Raw genomic sequence first — 23,673 nt, 5'->3', positions numbered from 1 at the left:
CCTCCCAAATTTATTATTCAGCTCAGTCTCAGCAGAGGGTTTCTGGCTGCCTGGGTAGAATTGGTCTTCTTTCAACAGCTGCCTTTGAGATCTCAGAGGAATAGGTACAGTTCCCTCATTTACGGCTTCAGAATTTGTAATATCATCTCTAATGCACCTCACTTTAAAGAAACCAAAGGATTAATAAGAAATGAGATTATTACAGCATTGGCTCCACACCCATCAAATCTAGAAAACAAACTAATCCGTTAGTCCCTTGAGTTCTCATCTCACACAAGATTATGTTGCTGGGAGCCAGTGTTACCAGAGACCTTTGCAGAGATTCAATGCTCTGTGACAGAAGGATAGAAGGATGCTGGTCAGTCCATACCAGTTGCCTGCACTCCACTACCTAGAAACATCAAATCCAGGAATCTTCCAGCAGAAAACTAATGAAGGTACTACCAATTCACAAATCTGGGGGTAGGGTGCTCCCCTGTGCATACTACTTTCTTGCTCAGAGAGGGGCATAAGAGCCATTCTTGCCTGTATACGACACCCAGAATTCACATCATTGACAGTCCCATACATCAGGACTTAGCTAAGGTGCCTTTCTAGCCACTTGGTTGTGTGTTCAAAACCTTTTGATTTCTACTGCTTCCCACACTGGGTGTAGACTCCATCTAGTGCTGCAGCATCTTTCTTTTATGAGCAGGATTAGTTCTCGAGCCACTATTATTGCTGCCGTGCCCTCCTATCTAAAGTCATATTTGGGCCCCCCAAATTGTTTCACTGAGAGTCTTTGTCATTTTAATTACATTATGATTAACCAGTCTAGAACCAAAATGAGTTTGTGGCCAAACCTCATATATCCAACGCTAACTTCAGCATGTTCCCCTTCCTGCAATCTGAACACAATTCAAAGCATCCAAAGGAAGAACATTTTGGAAGCCTATTTAGGCCTGGTATGAGAAGTTTAAAGCCAGAACCTCATTAGTGCTCTCTATAACACTAGGAGAATCTGCTCACTTTCACTCTAAAGGAGTCTCATTCTGTCCCACAGCACTGATAAGACCTGGAAGACCTACAGCAATGGAATATTGCCTCAGCCACAACTACTTTGAAGAAGTTGGATTTGCTTTTTATAGTGAACTAGTGAGGGCCTCCCAGTGGGTCTATTATCAGGCCTCCAGATGGCCAGGAATTTGACTGAGGTCAGACCTTTACTGAAGCCAGAACTCTTTGCTTAAGCTCCAGTGTCTAAAAAAAATCCAGTCATTTGCCTGTGGATGAAGCTGCCCTAAACCATTTTCAGACACCAAAGTCAAAATATAATGTTTCCCAAGGTTTAGCATCTCTTCCTCATGTCCCAACAATTAAAACTTAACCTCATATACATCTCAAAAAAGAAAAATGCAAGTTCAAAACACCCCTCCCAAACGGTAAAGCCCACGCCTAACATCCCAAAGCCTGTCCACATGGACCTTTGGTCTTCCATTTCACTATTCTATTTCAGTCCTCAAAATTCCTGGGCCATGCAGGGACGGTATCTTTGGGGAGAGGGAGAAATATACTCCTCTTCTATAATTAGGTTCTGAACAAATTCAGAGATAAAACAAAGGAATAAGATGGAGTTTTTAAATGTCAGCTTATTTTTGGTAAATGCCAAGTTGGAGTACACGGCTTACACATACAAGCAGGTCAGCTTCTTAACGCCCTATTTCAGAGTTAGAACTACCCACAAGATCACAGATAGCACTGAACTGGTGGATCTCCTTCCACAGGCCGTTAGAGTGACCAAGGAAGCTTGTTGGCAGCTCCCATTTTCAACTGAAAATGCCCAGTTTATTCTTTACAAATTTAGCCCTTGTGAATGTCTTTCCGCCTCGCCAGGGAGGAACGAAGGGAGAATGGAGAGTGTGATGTTAATGAATACCATGCCCAAAGAAGGAAACATTTCAGGGCAGGATTCCACTCCCATCCTCCACCATCCCCTAACAAATCCAAAAGCTTGTGACTGCAATCTTTCTATGAGAGAGCACCTATTTTCCTCCTGGTAAGGAGTCTGTTGTGCTATTATTCAGAGGCATATCTCACATAGACAGACAGTTATCTTGAAAAGAATGTCCATTCTACGTCCTATATCATAGTCTATAGGTATGTAAAGCTGTCTTCAAGTCTTGCAAAACACGCCCTTTTTTAGACTCAGCTGAGACTATGCAGGTGGTGGTGAAGTTAGACAAAACTAAACTGGTCCCCGGCAAAGAGCCTTTACCTTAGTTGCAAAATGCCAAGGTGTAATGTTGCCCATAGGGACCAGTGACATTATCACTTTTCCCTTCCCATGGCCTCTGGAATTAGATTAGAAAACAGCCTGCGAGAGGCCAAGGCACTACTGTGCAAGTAAGGTGGACGTATGCACTGTCCGTCTCTTGTGAAGACACACCTTCCTAACACATTTGCGAATGGTAACAAATGAGAACCCTATTCTTTACACTGCAATGGCATGATTTATTTAAATGTTTTGATGACACTTGGTGGAGCACAATAATTATCCTGATAGCTGGGAATACGCCATTTTTTAACCTCTTCTATTTCTTAAAAGAGGAAACAATGAGAAATTCATCAGAATGAGTCAGTCTTGACTAGACTATGACTGTTAATCTTCATTTGGGCCACAGAGTCTCTCTTCCTTATTGTTTGAAATCTGTTGTTTGTAAAAAAAAAAAAAAAAAAGAAGAAGCCTGCATGGAATTATTAGCACTAGGGTGTTGGAGAGCAAATAATGCTAATGGAATAAATAATACATCATTTAATAGAATTGTTCTTTGGGGATTTATACTAAGTCACTTTATTAGCCTCAACAGTGTAATATTTAGCAGACCTCTAACAAATTTCAAAGAGAGAGATTTCTTTGTGACTCAACAAGGATCCTTGATATACTGCCTAAATTAGATAGCATATTAAAAATTAATGGCAGGCCAATTTCTTACAATTATACTTTTATTTGGGGAATAGACTGCCTGATTTGTGTGACATGAGTAACTTTTGGCTGTGCGCTTTCTTTACAATTTTAGCTGAGTTTGCCAATGGATTGTTTTCATGCATGAGCATGTTGATAAGTAGACATGCTTTGGTATGAAACACAACATGATAAACATTTTAGAGTAAGTTGAACCATCAGTTGTACCAATTTAAGAAGGTGGCTGTGGGGTGGACTCTGGGATGCATCCCCCTTGCACTACTGAACGACTAAGTCCCATAGCTGCTGAGAGATGGGGGATTGAACATTTCATTGCCAGCTCTTGAAAGGAACAACCCTTAAAATAGAGAGTTGCCTCACTCGAGGTCGCATCTCCTTCCAGAGGCAGCCCACATTTGATGACTGATCAATGTAGCAACAGTAAAGCTAAGTCCTCAGTCCCCAGGTTAGGAGAGCTTTTAAGATTCATGAGTTCCAGAATTCCCGACAGGCTCAACTGAGAATTTGATTGGGACTGAATCACAAATCAGCTTACTTCTTGGGCCAATCCCTGTTCCTCATGCTAATGTATATGTCAATATCTAATTTGGGGGGAATCTGAACTGCAGTAGGCTGTCAATCCAAAATTATATTCTGAATCAAACTTTCTACACACCCACATACCAGCTACTCTTTTGTATTCATCTGTTGCCTGCCCTCCCTCCCAGGAAAAAAATGACAGATTTAAGCCCTCTCTTTTCCCTCCTACCTTACTATACCAGTGAGAAAGATCAGTGTTGCTATAGGTTCTCAAATACAGGGATATTTTATTGGCCACAATCCCAGGGGCTATCTGCTAATAAATTTCACAATTTAAAGTTATTAAGAGATGCAAAATGTCAAATTTGGCAAAAGAATAAATAGCTGAATAGACCTATACTTATTAAAGATATAAAATTCCTGGTTGAAAAGTTCTCCAGAGGTAATCTAGGTCCAGGGCTTTCCTGGTAAATTCTACCAAATATTTGAGAACTAAATAATTCCTAACCCTACTTAAAATCCTCGGAAAAAGTAGTATAGGAGAGAATATTTACCAGTACATTTTATGCTAATGGTAAAATTATGCAACATTACAAGAAAGCTACAAAAAAAAAAAACCCAAAAAACAAAAAACATGGACACAAAAATACTCTCAAGAAACAGATCCAAAATGTTTATTGAAATATTTGAAAATTGTTTGCATAGATATATATATATTTCCTATTACCAAACAGTGTATCATGACTGTCATTTATTCCAGGGTTGTAAGGTTGATTTAACTTTAGTCAGTCACTCATTATATTTACCATATTAACAGAATAAAGCACAAATATAGATGATCATCTCAACAGATACTGGAAAAAAGTATATTTGATTGTATTTAAACTTCTTCATGATAGAAATCTCAATAAATCAGGAATAAAAGAACTTTCCAAACTAATTAAGGGCCTCAACTAAACCCAATAGCTAACATCCAACTGAAAGCTTATCCTCTAAAACTGGGAATAAGGCAAGGTATCTGCTCTCACCGCTTTCATTCAGCATTGTTATGAATACAGTACAGTATGGCAATAAAGAAAAATAAAAGGCATAGAGACTTCTGAGAAAGGAACAAGATTTCTTTCTTTTTCTCAATCTGGAAAGTTTGTCTTGTGTTTTTGTGTTATTCATTCTTTTCCGGGAGAGTTTACTTTTTGAATTTGCCTCTTCAGATCCTGCATATTTCCAAATACTTTTCCTAGAGCCAGTGCTCAGAACTGCCAGGTCTCACACTTTTCAGAATTTCTGTAGTTTGATTAGGTGTTGCCATTTGGGATATGATGTCTTCTGAGCTCCATCACTCTGTTGCTACCGCGTTTCTTCAGGTACCACCTTATTTCCATCTAGCCCCATGGAATGAGGTCACAATCATGTCTGCTGGAATTTGGTGTTTACATCATTCCTTATAGGAAGGTTAGGGTTTGTGACACATTCTGTGTCCAAGTGATGCCAGAGAAGGCAGCCTTGTGTGGTTTCATTTGCCCTCTGTTGATTCGTGTGCTTTTTGGAGGAAGTATTGAAAGATTTTGATCTAAAAAGCTGGCATTATTCCAGCACAACTCAAAAGTACATCCCATCAATTTAGCAAATAATTTTCTATTACTAACGTTAGTGTCATACTTAATTAAAATAACCATATATGAAATTGCCAGGAAAGGTAAAATCTATAAAGACAGGAAGTGGATTTGTGGTTGCCAAGAGCTTAGGGGATAGAGAGATCGGGAATTAGTTCTGATGGATATAGTTTCTTTTCTTTTTTAATAGACTATATTTTTTAAAGCAGTATCAATTCCCAGCAAAATTGAGTGGAAGGTACAGAGATTTTCCATATACTCCCTGCGCTCCTAATGTGTATGGCCTCCCACGTTGTCAACATCCTGCACCAGGGTTGTTTATTTGTGATAAGTGATGAACTTACATTGACACATCGTCATCACCCAAAGTCCATAGTTTACATTAGGATTCGCTCTTGGTGTTCTACATTCTGTGGGTTTGACAAATGTATAATGACATGTACCCACCAGTATGGTATCACATAGAATAGTTTCACTGTCACAAAAATCCTCCGTGCTCTACCAGTTTGTTTTTGGGATAAGAGAGTTGTTGAAAATTAGATTGTGCTGATATTAAACATCTGTGAATATAGCAACCGACACTGGATTAGTACCCTCTAATGGGGTGACTGTACGTATTATATACTAATAAAGCCGTTAAAATATTTTGTGGAGTTTCATTGTTTAGATGTTTTCATTGCTTAGATTTCTGGGTAAATATATACACTCATAGAGTCATGAATCCTGTGAATTATTGATATTAGGTTATTCCTAACCTTTCCCTTCTCTACTTGTAGATGAATCCTTGCTTTGCTTGCAATTTTGTTCCCTTCACCTGTTCCTCTGGGGGCTAAGTTGTAAGAAAACTTCTTCCTCTTTTATCCCTCATGCAGGCTTTGAAAAGGAAAGGAACACTATAAAAATAAGGCATTCCCACTAAGGCTTCAGTGGGAATTTTTCAGATCATTTAAAGAAAGGCACTCACATTACTATAGAGAGAAAGGGGCTATTACTAAGCATTGCTGTGATCTAAGTATGATTTTCATATTGAGAAATGCAAGTTCACATTTACTTATTTTCAAATTACATTTTATTTGTTAAACTGTTTTCCTAATTATTACTGGGCCATTTGGATCATGGCTTAGATATATTATAATCTGAGAGGGAGAGGGGCATAAAGTTGGCCCTCAGTTTCCAGTTTTCCCACAAAAAAAAAACACAAAAATCTCTAGACTTGAATCATATGTTTTTGTTTTTGTTTTCCCATTTTTATCAGACAATTGGAACTGGAGTGCAAAAGAATAGAGGATTATGAGGGTGGAGCCAGAAGGTTATCAAAATATCATTAGAACAGAAGAGACATGATAGAGACTCTGCTAATGTCAGAGGGAAAGCTGTTAGGAACATTTGCTTGTCTGGACTGGATGTACCAGCCAGAGAACTATGCTTACACAGTGTTTGTGAGTCACACTAAAGTGAGAAATTAAAAAAAAAAAAGAAACTAAACTAAAACACCCTTTGGAAGTAGCAAAGTCGGGGTGTTTATTCTAAAATCTATGGGCATGTATTTTTTTAGATGCCTACAGGTGGTTAATGCTAGGCATGAATGAGCTAGATGTGAATTGCATGATCTTAAACAACCACACTAAGGCTCAGGGGGTTTTATTTGTAAACGAGGGGTTTACTAGAAACGTCATGCAGATATTGTGAGGTTTAAATGGGATAATATATCAAAAGTACCTGGCACATAATAGTTACTTAATAAATGCTAACTTCATTTGCTCCCCCTCCTTTCCTCTTTATGCAGAATTTTTAGTAATCTCAAAAGAATCCATACATTTACATGTAAATCTTCTTTGGTTGAAAACCAGAGGGAAACATAATTACATTTAATCGATGAGCAGATATAAACACATATTAACAGATGCCCCATTTTATAGTAGCAAAGGCTCACTGCTTTACAAATGCTTGTTATAAAACATGACATTAATCAAGAAGACTAATTTTGGTGCTGATGTGATTTGAAGTACCTCCACTCAAACTCCACCTAGGGAAAGTAATATATTCACAAACAGTAGCAATTGGGGCAAATCCCTGTTGCTGGTCTTACCTATATTAGCTTTTCTACCTATGGGAATATGATTAATTTCAAAGTGTAACAAAGAGAATACATTGCCGAGAGAACTTTAAATTTAATTTCTTGATTAGTTAATGTTTCAGCTCTTAGGATTTCACTTTTATTCAAGTCATTTCCCAAATTACTATTTTAGATGATCGGATGTGAAACCTTCAAATATAGGAAAGTAGACGTCATACTTTCAGCACATATTCCTTTAATTCACCTGATAATGAAATTTAATTTTATTATAGCACTTACCACATCATATTGTATTTGGGTATTTATTTGTGTGTCTCAATGTCCAGATTTTAAGTATTATCTTCCCAGTATCTAGAATCATGCCTGGTATGTCCGTGGCATATATGCAGCCATGATTGCTCAATGTGGCAAAAATCACGCCATGATTGCTCAATAACATTGTTTGAAAAAAATACTTAGAGGTTTAATATGATTTATAACATAAATATTTAAGTGCCACATACTGAAGAGGTTGTACCTTAGCTGTGCAGAGCTGTATAAGGTTAAGAGCTCAGACTCTCGAACCAGAACTAACTGGGTTTGAAATTCATTTCTCCTATTTTTACAGCTGTGAGCTTGGTTACCTAACCTCTGTGTGCTTCTACTTTCCTCATTTGAAAAATGGGAATAATAATGGTATACTCCTAAAATAACAGGACACTGCGTAGCACATAATAAGTGCTAGTTTATGGCTTGCTAAATACAGTAAAAACAAGCATTTACCATTAACTGTCAGTAATAGAAGAGGGCATATGACCTCTGTAGCGGATCAGATTCTAAGACTGACCCCCAATGATCCTCATCCTTGTATAATGCCCTTTCTTCAACTATGAGTGGTTATTTGATATGTAGTTTTACTAGACAAGTCTTCAAAAGATGTAGTTTAGGAACTTAACACTGACTGTATAACCAGATACCATCATGTACAGAAATGAGCCATCATGTAATGCTTCTATTCAAATCTACCATTTTTTCCCCTCAAGGGTGTGAGGAGGTGAGAATTTCTTTTAAACAGAATATGTAAATATGTAAAACTTTAAAAAAATTTTTTTGTAAAAAATATGTAAAACTTTATTGGATTTACTAGCAGGTTTCTTTTTATTTTGAACTACTTTTTTTAGATTGTCTTTGTTATTTAAACAGAGAGAAAGCACAAATGGGGGGGTGGGGGGCAGCAGCGAGAAAAGCAGAGGGAGAAGCAGACTCCCCGCTGAGGAGGGATCTCTATGTAGGGCTCGATCCCAGAACCCTGGGATCATGACTTGAGCCAAATGCAGATGCTTAGCCACCTGATCCACCCAGGTGCCCTCGAGCTACTTTTTATGAAAAAGAACATTCGGTTTTCCAGTGTGATTTTAAGACATAAGTATTTCTTACATATTCAGCCTAGCACTTAGATTTGTATCCATTCTATAAAGCACATCATGTTAATCATAGTATATGTTTCTTAAAATACTACATTTTTAATGGTGTTTTCAAAGTAGAAGATGTCCCACTTCTTGCCTTGATTAAATATAGAAACCAATTTTCACTTTTTGAAAAATAGCTACATTTCAAACAATCTCACAGTTTGTTTTTCTTAAATATTGAGTGTTACTACCAAAAGAAATTCAAACAAACAATTTTGAAAAAAAAATCATTCTTCTGTGTCATATCACTCTCCTTGTGATTACATTATGGTGAGAGGAATTTTTACATATGTAATTGAGATTTTTAATCTGTTAGTTTTAGGTTAGTTAGTATCCAGTCAGCTCAATCTAATGATGTAGGCCCCTTAGAAGCAGAGAGTTTTCTCTGGCTATAGCAGCAGGGGAAGTCAGAGAGACTGAAGTATAAGAAAGATTTGAAGTATAATTGCTGATTTAAATAAAGATAGAGGAAGCCACCAGGTAGGAGGCCTCTAGCAGGTGAGAGTAGTCCCTGGTTGACAGCTAGCATGGAAAGGAGAACCCTCAAAACCACGAGAAACTGAATCTGCCAACACTCTGAATGAACTTGGGAGAGCCCAGCCAGCTGGCCAATGCTTTGATCGGCTTTGTGAATCCCCAAACAGAAATCACAGCCAACCCTGCTCAGACATCTGCCCCCACAGACTCTGAGACAATAATGTTATTTTATTTTAAGTTGCTAAGTTTCTGGTAATTAGTAACATGCCGATAGAAAAAAAATGCACAGGTCCAGTAGAAATATACAGCAGGCTCATCCAGCTAAATCTAAAAAGATCCTTAAGGCTTCCTAGAGGCAATGATATGAAGCTGAGTCCAGAAACGATGAGTAAGAGTTGGCAAGGAAAAAGGCAGTGGGAAGAGAAACTCAGGTTGAGAGACATGCAAAGGACTAAATTGAAAAAAATACATGCATGTTGAGTGGAGAGATCGGATGAGAAGCGTGACAAATGAGTGTGCACAATTAGCAAAATCTAACCAGCCAGACCAGGATGGATTTTAAAGCCAAAGTAGAGTATTTACATATTGTCTATATATGTGGAGGATGTCACATACATTATCCACAAACATGTACGTATAGCTTGGGAAAGCTATTGAAGGACTTAAACAGCAGGAGAGTAATGTGTTTAAAATTTCCTCACATTCTTTCCTTGGTAAGGACATCCTATTCATATTTCAAATGCATTTTCCTTTGTGAAGCTTTCTGGTATTCCCCACGGCTAATCTACTGACTTCTTCCTCTGTTCTTCCATACATCTAAAGTCTTTCACTGGGCAGAGATTGTTTTGGGCACAATTCTAAATGCTTTACACTTATTAATTCAAGTATTCATCATTCCAACCCCATGAAATAGACATGTGTACATACCCCTATTTGACTTATAAGGGGAGCAAAGTGTGATAAATATTATTGGAGACACGCCAGTCTTTACAGCCGCCCATAGTCATTCTGTAGATAATAGCCACTTCATTTATGTTATTTTTATGACAGATCAATTGACAAGTATTTCTTGAGTTATGTTTCATAACTTATCTGGGGCTAATTTTAGAAAGGTTTTGATGAGGCATTCTGAAGGGAATCAGTATATGTTCCCACTAAGAATGCAAATTTGATTTTTAAAAGACAAAGATTAATCTTTTTAATCATGATGTTCAACACATGTGAATGTTAGGTTCCATTTGAGGAGAGTGTAGAGCTATCTTTCCATCTCTGTTCCAAGATAGAAGACATATTTCCTTATTATCTCAGAGTTTTATTTACTTCTAAACTTTCCCTGAAGCTCTTTTTGTTTGCTTTTCCTATCATGAGAATATTAGAGACTTCTGTTAGGTATTGTAGATAGTTCTAATCAAGGCTTCATTGTGCGCAATATATACTCAGAAAAATCCACACCTGATTATGCCAAAGCAAGTTGAGGGTTGTTTTTCTTTTTGCTCAGTTGTGGCATTTTTATTAGGTCCCAGATTGCTTACTTTGCCTTAGACATTTCCTATGTTAATTAAACTGATGATGGTTCCACTGCTTAAATTCTTCTCTTTTAAAGAGTTGAATAAAAGGGAGAATGCCTTAGAGTATTTTTGAAACTTTTGTGTTTTAACTGCAGTATGAATATATAATCTCATTTCTCTTCCTTGTAACCATTGAAATTCCAGAGAGATAAATATTTGGAGACCAATTTACAAAGTCTTGATTGACAATTGAAAAATTGCTCTTTGTCAAATGAAGGAACATCTCTCTAGATGTCAACAAAATTAAGCACAATGTACAAACCTTTCTTGAATGTTTCAAGATGATCTCATAAAGGGAAATGATTTTAAAATAAAAGCTAGTGTGATGTTATGTCAAAACACTGTCAGACAAAATTTTGCAATTACTTGTAATTAGAGGGGAGTTACAGTCTCTGCAATAATTTTTTCCTAGGTTTGAAAGTAAACACTGATGATAAGAAAAATCTTGAAATCCTTGACATCAATTATAAAATTATTCCTTTTAGATAATATGACATTTGAGTTCAGAGAGGATGAATTAACTGTATTGTACTAATTATATCTATGCCAGGCATCTGTACCCCTTGAGAAGGTACAGTAAGGGTTGCCTCTTCACGGTAAGTATATTCTTTTCCCTTGGCTACAATCCTTTGCAGTATTAAGAATAGAATAACACCTGAATGTCCTGACTCTGTCCTGACTCTATTTGCAAATATGCAGCGAGAACCATTACATGGCTCTTGTGTTAATACTTTTTGAGGCAAAGTGGATTCTCTAAGTGTAAAGCCTGGGGTCAAATGCATGCTGGCCTTATGCACAATTTCCAAGTCCATCCTAGATTGACATTTGTTTAAACCAGCTCACTGAACTTGCCCCACTAAGGCATTTGGTAAAAGTATCCGTAATGTGAAACTGCCTCCTAAGGATTGAGTGAGTGCAAATTAACAATCATGTCATGTTTTTGAAATGCCAACAGAAGAGCTGACTATTATCCACTCCTTTTCTCCCCTGCTCACGTTTGCTCCGCTGAAATCTGTTCTGATAACTGAACGCCTCTTTTCGCTTACCTGCAATTTTATACATTGCTTCCAGGTTTCTCCCTTTATTTGCCAAGGTAAAGACCCCTTTCTTTAAAACCAGCACTTTACTATTACGAGAAATAAATACATTTTTAAAAGAAAAAGAGACAGAGACAGAGTAGGGAGACTGTTTTTGGTTCTGGAGGCTACAGAGGAAAACATTTTCTTGTTCACTGAGTATTGTCTTTAAAAGTTATCTTTTAAATGTATCTCAGTAGGAATTCTGTTTGACTTGGTAGTGAATATATAAGCAAGTGGTATGTGGTTTTATTTATTTATTTATTTATTTGGAACCAACTTTATTTTTTATAATAAATTTGTTTTTTTATTGGTGTTCAATTTGCCAACATACGGAATAACACCCAGTGCTCATCCCGTCAAGTGCCCCCCTCAGTGCCCGTCACCCACTCACCCCCCCCCCGCCCTCCTCCCCTTCCACCACCCCTAGTTCGTTTCCCAGAGTTAGGAGTCTTTATGTTCTGTCTCCCTTTCTGATATTTCCCACACACTTCTTCTCCCTTCCCTTATATTCCCTTTCACTATTATTTATATTCCCCAAATGAATGAGGACATATAATGTTTGTCCTTCTCCGATTGGCTTACTTCACTCAGCATAATACCCTCCAGTTCCATCCACGTTGAAGCAAATGGTGGGTATTTGTCGTTTCTAATGGCTGAGGAATATTCCATTGTATACATAAACCACATCTTCTTTATCCATTCATCTTTCGATGGTATGTGGTTATATTTAAAAAAAAAACTCTGAAGGAAACAAAACCTCTGCAAAATGCCTCAAAATTAAGAAACTACTTTCCATCACGGCCTTTAGTATTCATCAAATTTACCTGATTGCTATTTTACTCTGAAAGTGGCAAATAGGCCTAGACGTCCTATATCACAAGACTATACTTCTAGAAATTAGGCATTAAAAGATAGCCTAAGTTCCATTCATGCACATGCCAGTGACTTAAACCCTTAATTTTATTTGTGTGAAGTTGACATTAGTTTTATTAGCATTTTACTAAACCTGGATTATGATCAGGAACTCTGTTAGGAGCTGGGAAAAGACATTATAGTTATGGCATCTGCATTTAAGGAGTTTGGAATCTATATTGTGCATCTCTGCATAACAATTTACATACACTTAATGGCTTAAAACGACATATGTTTGCAATCTCATCCTTTTTGTGGGTCAGGAATCTGAGCATGACTTAGCTCAGTCCTCTGTTCAGTCTTTCATAGGCTACAGTCAAGGGGCAGCCAGAGCTGCGTTCTCGGCTGAAAACCCAACTGAAGAAGGATCTGATTCCCAGACAGACATGGTGTTGGCAGCATTCAGCCCCCTGAAAACTATCAGACTGAGGAACTCTTTCTTGCAGGCTACTGGCCAAAGACAGCGGAACTCCCTAACATGTCCAATGTCTGATAAAGTTGTATACTCCTTATTTAAAGCCATAATATAAAAGCTTTAATTAAAAATTTTTATGTTCACTTTTATTCCCCTTTCTCTGACACACACATGTACACTATGCACCTCTTTTTTCTTTTGTTTCTTATCAACTGTGCCTTCCCTAAGGCCTCCATAGCCCATGGCATTTCACATTTGTGCTTGCAAGTATTTTCTATCCAATGAGACGTGTGTGTCTACATCTGTCACATGACCCCATACCTTTTGACGTCCACTTGGATGCTTTTCTTAAGGACACCTACAATGAAAAGGAAAGTAATGACAATATAAACAAATTAAGGGAAATCTCATAGTTTAACTAGTTGTTTCAGAATATTTCTATTAGCTTTAGATCATAAAATGCTAGTCCTTAGGACCTGTTTGTGCCATGTTTTATTTTCATTTCTATTTCATTCTGTAAGTGTTCACTGTAGATTCTCAGTAAATGCTGGTTTTCATGCTTAAGTGGGACTTGTCAGCTGATTATGAGGCACTATGCCTGATTTTGTCAATTAGTGAAGACCTCTATTCACTAATTAGAGTCCTGGAGTTCCTGAGTACATTATCACAGTAGATAAAAGAAACTAGAGCCTTATAAAAAACAAGATCTTCAATATGCCAGAAAGAACTGCTCTCGAGTTAACTGGCATTGGCTTATGTCAGTTAGAAGGCACTTTTCCAAAAAAACAAAACAAAACAAAACACCAAAAAAAGAAGGCACTTCCCCCCCCTTTCCAATTTATTTTTTTTAAACATTTTATTTATTTATTCATGAGAGACACACAGAGAGAGGCAGAGACACAGGCAGAGGGAAAAGCAAGCTCCATGCAGGGACCCTGATGTGGGCCTCTATCCCTGCACCCTGGGATCACACCCTGAGCTGAAGCCAGGCGCTCAACCACTGATCCACCCAGGCATCCCGCCTCCTTTCCAATTTATATTATCCGACAAAGGCACACTATTTTTTCTCCTGAATTAAATTTTGATATTATTGTGATTTAAGCAAAATCATTACCAAGAAATGATTGATGAAGAGAGTTGTGCCTACTACACATGGACAATTGAGATGTCAACTGGCTTCACTTTATTAACCATCACTTTGGTTTCTGATGAATCTTAACAGGTCTCCTTCAATCCAATCCTGATAACTTTTCCATAATAGAGTACCTTACTTCCTACCATACCAGCATCCAGGGATAGCAGTATGTTAGAAAAAAATCTATATGATACCAAAACTTCCAAATGAAAAATTTCAGCAAGTCCAATATTTAGTTAACATGATACAAAACATCCTTTTGAAAACTTGCAGATGACAGGCACACGTGTTCACGTTTTCCCCATATGTCTTTGCTGTGTTGATGATGTATCGATTAACTTCCTTCCTGGTGTATAAATTTGTTCCTTCTTTCCTAAAGGAAATTGAAAGATTGAGTGAGAAAAATTAAACACATTTCTTCTTTCTTCAAGCTATCATTATAGAAAACTGTGAGAGATTGAAATTTACTGATATGTGGTTTCCAGCGGAGCAGATAGGTGTAGTGTTAGCAGAGTATTTGGCTGTCTTTAACCTGATTCCCTGAACACATGGCTCCTGTACATTTTCTAAATCATTATAAGCTTTCTGTAATCTACTCATCCTGGCTCACCTGTGCACAGATACATTCATTCCTATCAGGGTCACAGCCAAAGGGAGTTTTCTCTGAGAATAAAGGAAGTGAATAAACACTTTTGCAGATTATATATATATTTTACACAGCTTAGTTTCAAGGGTAGCAGGAAAAACATGAATTGTCTAAAAACATCTGACTTACTGCATTTGAGAGATGCAGTTTTATCTGTTTAGTTTCATTTCAGCCCTGAAATGTAATTATTTGTGTAGTTTCAAGAATATAATTCATTATCACTTTTCTTATTTGTACAAAAAGAAAAAGACAAAGGCTAGTAGATCATCACAATAAGAGCCTAAGCCACTAAATATAATGATAAAGCCTTTGGTTGTTAAGAAGAGAAAAAAAAACCGGTGAGATGTACCATTTTATGGCCTAGTTCTTTATAGATATATTTAAATATTGAGGGTCCAAGATATGAATCTAAATCCAGTTTCAAATTTCTGTAGCTTCCTTTAAAGGTGTTGGTCTAATCTACAACGAGATGAGGATGGCAATTTCCACAAAATTTCTAATAATCTTATCTCATCTTAGAGCATTCCTAATACATATAGGATAATATCTAGGAAGTACTATAGAGCATGAACTCTATCCACAATAAATTAAAAGAAATTCAAAGTCTGCATTTTATTTCACTTTGTCTTCATGGTAAATGATGTAAAATGATTTATATAGGAGTTATTGAAGGCATCAGGAAGATGTTAAAGTTAATATGTTTTGTTGCTATACTGTGATTTCTATTAATGAATAATAAATGAATACTTATTTTTTTAAAGGACCCTGGTAGAAAAGTACATTTCAAAAGAGTTCATTATTTATGAAATGTTATTATATTTAATTTTTATTCATTAGCTAGCCTCTATTTTCTGTTTTCTCACCCCTTGCTCATAATTCTTCTCTGTTTTCATAGGCTACAATGGGCTGATTTTTTTTTTTTTTTTGCTGTGACTTGCTAAGTCTGCCATATAGTCCAATTGAATACTCTTTTACCAAAATCTGCTGCAGAGACTATGCCATGAGAATGTTTCATTTCCTTCTCAAATTCCAACTTAAATATTAGTTTTGCTCAAATTTCATACAATCAGAACATTCTTTATATGTCATAGAATATCTTACAATTGGAAAGTATTTTTGTATTTTCTGGCCAACTTAATATTGTACCCACCAATTTTCTAATTTTATTTTTAAAATATTATTGTGAAAAATTATATACAATAGTATTTCTTGTCAATAATACTAAAATTATTTTGTTCAACTCCTATTTTAGGATTGTTATTCAATACATGTTCATTCTATCTATGTAACTCATGATGTGATTTTTAATCTAAATAATATAAAATTTCTTAAAATAACCAAGGGAAATTAAATAATTCATATAGTTGGATTCCAGAATAAAAAATATGAATTGACAGTAAATAAATTATGTTAAACATTTTTAATATTAAAGAAATGCAAATAAAAATGAGGAACCATTTTTTTAACCTATCAAAATAGCAAAAGTTAAGGAAAATTTACTAAATGTTTACAAAAGTGTTGAGAAACAGAAGTTGCAGGTGATTTTAGTGGGAGGTCAGTTAACACAACCCTTTTGGAATTCACAATAGATATCCATATCCTTTGACCAGTTTCTCTTCAATTATATTACAGTAGTCAAACCAGTATGTACTGGCATTAAAAACAGGCACATAGACCAATGGAACAGAATCAAGAGCCCCAAAATAATCCCACACATACAGAGTCAGCTAATCTCTAGCAAGGGTGGCAAGAATACACAATGGAGAAAGGAACAGATATTTTGATTTTAGGGCAGTAGGTCCATCCTCTTGGGATGTGATTTTATGTTAAAAATGGAATGGTTTGCTGACTAAAGAGATAAGAGAGCTATCTGTACTCTGAAAGTTATAGATCACTTATGAAAGTAATTGAAGAGGATAAAAAGAAATGGAAAAGAATTCCATGCTCATGGATTGGAAGAACAAATATTTTTCACAGAGCTAGAACAAAGAGTCCTAAAATTTGTATGGAAACACAAAAGACCCTGAATGGCTAAATCAATTCTTTAGAAAGAAAAACAACTGAAGGCATCATGAGTCCAGATTTCAAGCTATATTATGCAGCTGTAGTCATTAAGACAGTGTGGTACTGGCACAAAGACACAGATCAATGGAATAGAGAACCCAGAACTGGACCCACAACTCTATGGTCAATTAATCTTCAACAAAGCAGGAAAGAATATCCAATGGAAAAAAGACAGTCTCTTCAACAAACGGTGTTGGGAAAACTGGACAGCCACATGCAGAAGAATGAAACTGGACCACTTTCTCACACCATGCACAAAAATGAATTCAAGATGGATGAAAGACCTGAATGTGAGACAAGAAACCATTAAAATCCTAGAAGGGAACAAAGGCAGAAACCTCTTTTACCTTGGCCATAGCAACTTTTTACTAGTTGCATCACCAGCGGCAAGGGAAACAAAAGCAAAAATGAACTACTGGGGCTTCACCAAGATAAAAAAGCTTCTGCACAGTGAAGGAAACAATCAACAAAATTGAAAGGCAGCCTTTGGAATGAGAGATGATATATCCAAGTAACATATCTGATAAAGGATTAGTTTTGAAAATCTACAAAGAACTTATCAAACTCACCACCCTAAAAACAAACAATCCAATTAAGAAATGGTAGAAGACATGAATAGATACTTTTCCAAAGAAGACATCCAGGTGGCCAACCGACACATGAAAAGATGCTCAACATCATTCATATTCAGGCAAATACAAATCAAAACCACGATGAAATACCATCTCACACCTCTCAGAATGGCTAAGATTAACAAAACAAAAAACAAGGGCTGTTGGCAAAGATGCGGAGAAAGGAGAGCCCTTTTGCACTGTTGGTGAGGATGCAAACTGGTGCAGCCATTCTTGAGGATGGTATGGAGGGTCCTCAAAAAGTTAAAAATAGAGCAATTGCACTATTAGGTATTTGCCCAAAGGACACAAAAATAGATTTGAAGGTGTACGTGCATCCCTGATGTTTATAGCAGCATTGCCAGCAATAGCCAAACTAAGGAAAGAGCCCAAATGTCCATCAACTGCTGAAGGGATAAAGAAGATGTGGTATATATACAATGAAATATTACTTAGCCATCAAGAACTTTGTCATTTGCAATGACATTGATGGAGCTAGAGTGTAGTATATTAAGTGAAATAAGTCAAAGAAAGACAAATACCATATGATCTCACTCATATGTGGAATTTAAGAAAGAAAACACATGAACGTAGGGGAAGGAGGAAAAGAAAAAAAAAAAAAGGAGAGGGAAACAAGCCATAGGAGGCTCTTGGGTGGCTGGGTGGCTCAGTTGGTTGGGCATCTGCCCTTGGCTCACATCATGATTCCAGAGTCGTGGGATGAAGCCCTGCTCAGCAGGGAGCCTGCTTCTCCCTCTTCCCCCTCCCCTCCCAGCTTGTACTCTTTGTTGCTATCTCTGTCTCTTAAATAAGTAAATATTTTTTTTAAAAAAAGAGGCTCTTAATGATAGAGAACAAACTGAGGGTTGTTGGAGGAAGGTGGATGAGAAATGGGCTAGACGAATGATGGGTATTAAGGAGGGCAACTCTTGTGATGAGCACTGGGTGTTGTACGTAAGTGATGAATAACTGAATTCTCTAGAAACTAATACTGTACTGTATTACAGTACACTAGAACTTAACTAAAGTTCTAAAACTTAAATGTAAATAAATGGAATGGTTTGAAATCAAATCTGTTGCATAGAAGGCAAAAGAAGCACAGCATACTCAGAACATGTTTTGCAGATGCTTTCTTTCACCAAAACCCATGTATGAAGGGAGGGCTGTGGGAAAGATAATGAACTCTTAGCTGAACTCTAATCTTTCTCTCGCTACTTGTAAGACAGAAAATTTCTTAGAATGCAAATGAGAGCATGATTTCTGCTAGTAACAGCAGGAGGTCATGTTGGATCGGATGATTTATAGAATTATTAGTAACCCTGCATGATTAGGATTGGCCCTACCTTTTTCTTTCTGCCTTTTTGTGCTATACTTTCTCCATTTATTCCCTCTTAAGAACTCTGCACATGGAAAGTGGACTAATGTACCTGACAGCAGGAAAATCAGAAAGCTTATATCAATAAAAAACAGAATATCTGTCTTTTAAATTAATGTGATTTATTAGATTTGAAGCTAGATAAACAACTCCTGCTGGAGTTTCCGTGTAGTTCTCCCACTACTGGTTTAATTTATTGAATCCCTTCACTGTACTCTCCTGGTTAATTTTGATATACTCTCCAACAGTCCTAAAAACCATTGTTGCTGCTGTTGTTTGTAAGAACTTTTGCAGTGTTCAGCTTTTTTATGCCCAGTGCAAAGAGGGTCAGGTACAATAGAAGAGTGTGGGATTATAAAATAGTCACAGTGAACAATCAAGGTCTTCTTTGTAAACCATAAATAATGTGGTAGAAAAGGTAAAAAGGAAGGAACATTGCTGGAAATGTTATTTCTCCCAAATAGCATCAACAGGAAAAAAGTGTTGTGAAATAACTAACAGTTCCTAATTTCATTATTTAGATAATGGTATGAGTTCTTTTTTTTTTTTTTTAAGATTTTATTTATTTATTCATGAGAGAGAGAGAGAGAGAGGCAGAGATACAGGCAGAGGAAGAAGTGGGCTCCCTGGAGGGAGCCTGATGCGAGACTCGATCCCAGGACCCCAAGATCAAGACCTGAGCCAAAGGCGGACACTCAACCACTGAGGTGGTTGAGCCACCCAGGTGCCTCCTAATGGTACGAGTTCTGTCCCTGCTATTAAAAATAGATTTTTCTCAAGCATGATAAAGGCAAAATACGTATCTTATTTTTAATCCTGACCTAGTTCTAACATTTTATTTAATACTTACATATAGTGAGAGCTATTATTATTGACAATTGCATAATTAGCTCTAACTCAAAATGCCATGGTATCCACTTGACTCCATTTTTAAAGCACTGTTTATAACACCTATGCAAATGTTATTAAGATCAGCATTGGTAAATTTTCATCCACTCTTTTTTTAAAATTTTTTTAAAATTCGTGATAGTCACACACACACACACACACACACAGAGAAAGAGAGAGAGAGAGAGAGAGGCAGAGACACAGGCAGAGGGAGAAGCAGGCTCCATGCACCGGGAGCCCGACGTGGGATTCGATCCCAGGTCTCCAGGATCGCGCCCTGGGCCAAAGGCAGGCGCCAAACTGCTGCGCCACCCAGGGATCCCATTTTCATCCACTCTTAAAGTCAAGCTCGAGGTCAACTATTTTAGCTCATATTAATTTCCGTACTTGCTGTTATAACCGTACCCTTTATTAGTTCTGTAATAAATCTTGACAGTCAATGTGTATCCCAGAATTTATTTTTCACTGAATGAAAATACATCCTAGTTAGAAATTAAACTCTTTAATATAGTAATTCTGTAGTCTTTTTATTCTCATTAGCACAATCTAGAAACTTTGCAAAGATGCAACAAATGCTTAGTTTAGAGAACTGAAAATATAAGGGCAGTTCCCCTATAGACAACAAAAGCAAGATTGTTTTACAGTTAAGCTTTAGGACTAGATCTATCTTCTTGGAAACAGCTTCGGTGTTTCCACTTGGCTTCTCCTCTCTACATTGTTTAATACTTCCACATACTGCTTCACATGCTGGTTAGTATGTTTTTGGCTATAAGAAATAGCAAACTCCGGTGACAAAGACCTTCAACAGGATGTACAGTTACTTCACATGACAGTAAGAGTTAGAATAGATCCTAGTGTTGGTTGATTCAGCGATTCAAGGACGGTATCAGAGACTCAAGTTTTATTTTTCTTCCTTTTTTCCCCTCTTGTCTTCCTTAATGGCATCTATCATTAAGTTGGTAGGAAGGTGGCGCTTTTCATGTATCAGAGATGATAAGGGTGAGAATTTATCTTTTCTTATATATCTCTTTTAAGAACAAGATACATTGTTCTCCCTTAGCAGCACTACAGTAAACTTGGAACAAGACAGAGATTAGCATGGCCCCTATGCAAAGATGACATGCAAATCCATGAATCATTCCATATTAAAAAGAAAAAAAGAACAAGAAACACATTTCCACATCTTAGCAGGTTTTGTGGATCATTAAAAAAAAAAAATGGACCCGAAGCAATTTCTGGCAAAGGTGATGAGATTACCATAATTATCTTAAAAAATTATCTGCTGTGAAATAGAGTCAATCATATATCTACTCCACATGGTTTTCATCTACTTTTTATTCTATTTTTTCCCTCAGTTTTATTGAGACATAACTGTCAAATAACGTGGTATTAAGTTTAAGGTGTGTAACATGTTGATTTGATACACTTATGTATTGCAAAATGGTTACCACCACAGCAACTAGCTGACACCTCCATCCTGTCAAATAATTACCATTTCTTTTTTGTGGTGCAAATATTTAAGATCTACTCTATTCTTGTCTATCCAGTTGATAACAAACTATGGTATTTTAGCCCCTATATATTGAAGATCATTAATAAGTCACTATTTTATGTTACCACCAAGTTGTATCTAATAGGAAAGTCTTCTGATAGTGCTTTGATAAAAATCAAGGAAATAAAGGAAAACTTCACCTTTTCAATAAATAAGGGAGCTAAGTAAAAAAAGGGCACAGGAATATCTTGTGGAAACAAATATTGATCTATTTGTATATAATCTATACATACCTTCAGACTATATCTTTGTATTTTGTGTACTTTGTAAATTATTTGAGATTTACATTAATTGCAGCATTTGAAAACACACTCAAAAGCAACCATTTCATGTGTTGCAATAGGTCATGAGATTATCCCAAACTAGTGTTGGTTGTTCTCAAGCAAAAATTGTATTTTTGTCTGGAAACAAATTTTTGTTCATCTCAAGCTAAGAATAAACAGAAGCTTTTTAATATTTCATTTGCACTACACTCATATTGGGTAGTAATTCAATGTATAAGCGGTAAATATGTTGGACGAGACTCACCGTATTCTGTAGAATCAGACCACTAATCAATTCCTTCTTTAGAAAGATTAGAAAAGAAGCAGCGGAAAATTTCTGAGACATATTGTCCTTTTTGGAAAATGTCAGGCCCCGGTTTGTATTCAATAGGAGTAATTTCAGGAGATTTCTCTGATGCAGTCCTTCTAGAATTTTGTCAGGGTGACAATACCTTGTTTATCCCCTGATTAATGTATTACTTTAAAGAACAGCTGAAGAGATCTGATGTGTCAGTTCATTTAAATGCTGCCATTTTGCTTTTGTTGGAGGAGCACAGCAATCATCCTCACACCACAAGGAATAAGACCCTGCCAGTTGCTGCTGTAAATGTCTGATCAATCTTCATGCCTTAGACAGACAAAGGGGGATGAGGAAGAAGGGAGGAGGAGGACTTCCTTTATGTCCATATTTCCCAGAACTCTCCTGGCTGCGCAACTCCTGGTTTACGTGATGTGGTAAGTAAGCTAGAGAATGGCTCACATCATTTGCTGCTTAACTTCTTTGAAAGCTGAAAAACAGACGCACGAATTGTCAGCAAGTCACACATACGGCTTTAACTTTTCTGTGGAATAATCAATTGCCTAAGTGTGTAACAAAAAAATATAGAGAGAATTTCTTATGTTGGCATTATTTTACTTGATATGTGTGGTTTCCTTTAGCCTACGCTTGAAGAATGTTCTTTGGACTCTCTTACCTTGGCCAGTGTCACCGCCATCTATCTGTTTGGCTGTTGATGTTGAGGAACATGGAGTCTTTATTGACCCTTTCTAATACTCACTATATTTCTCAAGTCTTTGCCAAATCCTTGTACTCCACCCTATTGCCCTAGCCTCAGCTCTGTTTTGGTTTTTATCAGCTTTGGTGTAAGTAATCTCAGTAACCTTTTTATAAGACGTTCTCCACTCCAGTTTGCCCTCAGTAACCTGTCCTTTACACTGTGGCAAAGTGAACGTGTTCGAAGACAAACTTCATTATTTCATTTGCTTCTTTGTTTGACATCTCCCAATCTCCACTCTCACCTCCCAGAATTTCTTATGGGGATAAGTACAAATAACATCCATGCCGTGTCCCTCCAAATATGGCTTTACGCTGTTGTTCTGACTCCATGATCCATACAGTTGCCTACATGGGCTGCTCCCCCATTCTGCTCCCCCTTTCTAAGCCTAGAAAATACATTGGAGGAGAGACTTAACATGCAAGGCTCCTCCTACATGTTACTTTCCCTTCTCTACATTTAGACATAGTGAACCCTCTCATTCCCTCTTCCCATGCCATTTTATAGACGTGTTTTATTCCAGCATCTCATAGCCAGCTACTGGTAATCACTCCAACAAATAAATCTGGTAGCATCAAAATGAAAACAACAAAAGCTGCTTAAATTTTTTTGATTCCTCCGAAAGACATATATATGGTTCTAGGCCTTCTGTAAATTCTTCAGTTATTATTATTATTATTATTATTATTATTATTATTATTTATGAGCACCATTCTCTTGAGTAGTATCACTGGTTGAGAACTACCGAAAGATCCATATTTATAACTGAAGTCCTTAGCACCGTTCCCTGAAGGGTAACACTCAAGAGACTTGTTAAATGGCCAACTCAGAGTGTCCTTTCTAATTTAGTTGGTTTTTTTTATTAAAAGATTTTATTTATGTATTTATTCATGAGACACACACACACACACACACACACACACACACACACACATACACACACAGAGGCAGAGACACAGGCAGAGGGAGAAGCAGGCTCCATGCAGGGAGCCCAACGCAGGACCCGATCCCGGG

At 36.9% G+C, this 23,673-nt stretch overlaps 1 non-coding gene across 1 annotated transcript; it reads left to right on the top strand.

Annotated features, from left to right (window-relative positions):
• The first annotated feature begins 20,836 nt into the window (after positions 1–20,836).
• On the top strand, positions 20,837–20,939 carry LOC121492255. The gene has a single exon (XR_005988164.1). It is a non-coding gene; the product is annotated as a U6 spliceosomal RNA (small nuclear RNA).
• Positions 20,940–23,673: the final 2,734 nt, after the last annotated feature.

Source organism: Vulpes lagopus, chromosome 5 (genome assembly GCF_018345385.1).
Source record: "Vulpes lagopus strain Blue_001 chromosome 5, ASM1834538v1, whole genome shotgun sequence".
NCBI classification, from domain to species: domain Eukaryota; kingdom Metazoa; phylum Chordata; class Mammalia; order Carnivora; family Canidae; genus Vulpes; species Vulpes lagopus.
Note: the sequence above shows the minus strand (reverse complement) of the source record. Positions and strands in the feature narration are given on the sequence as shown.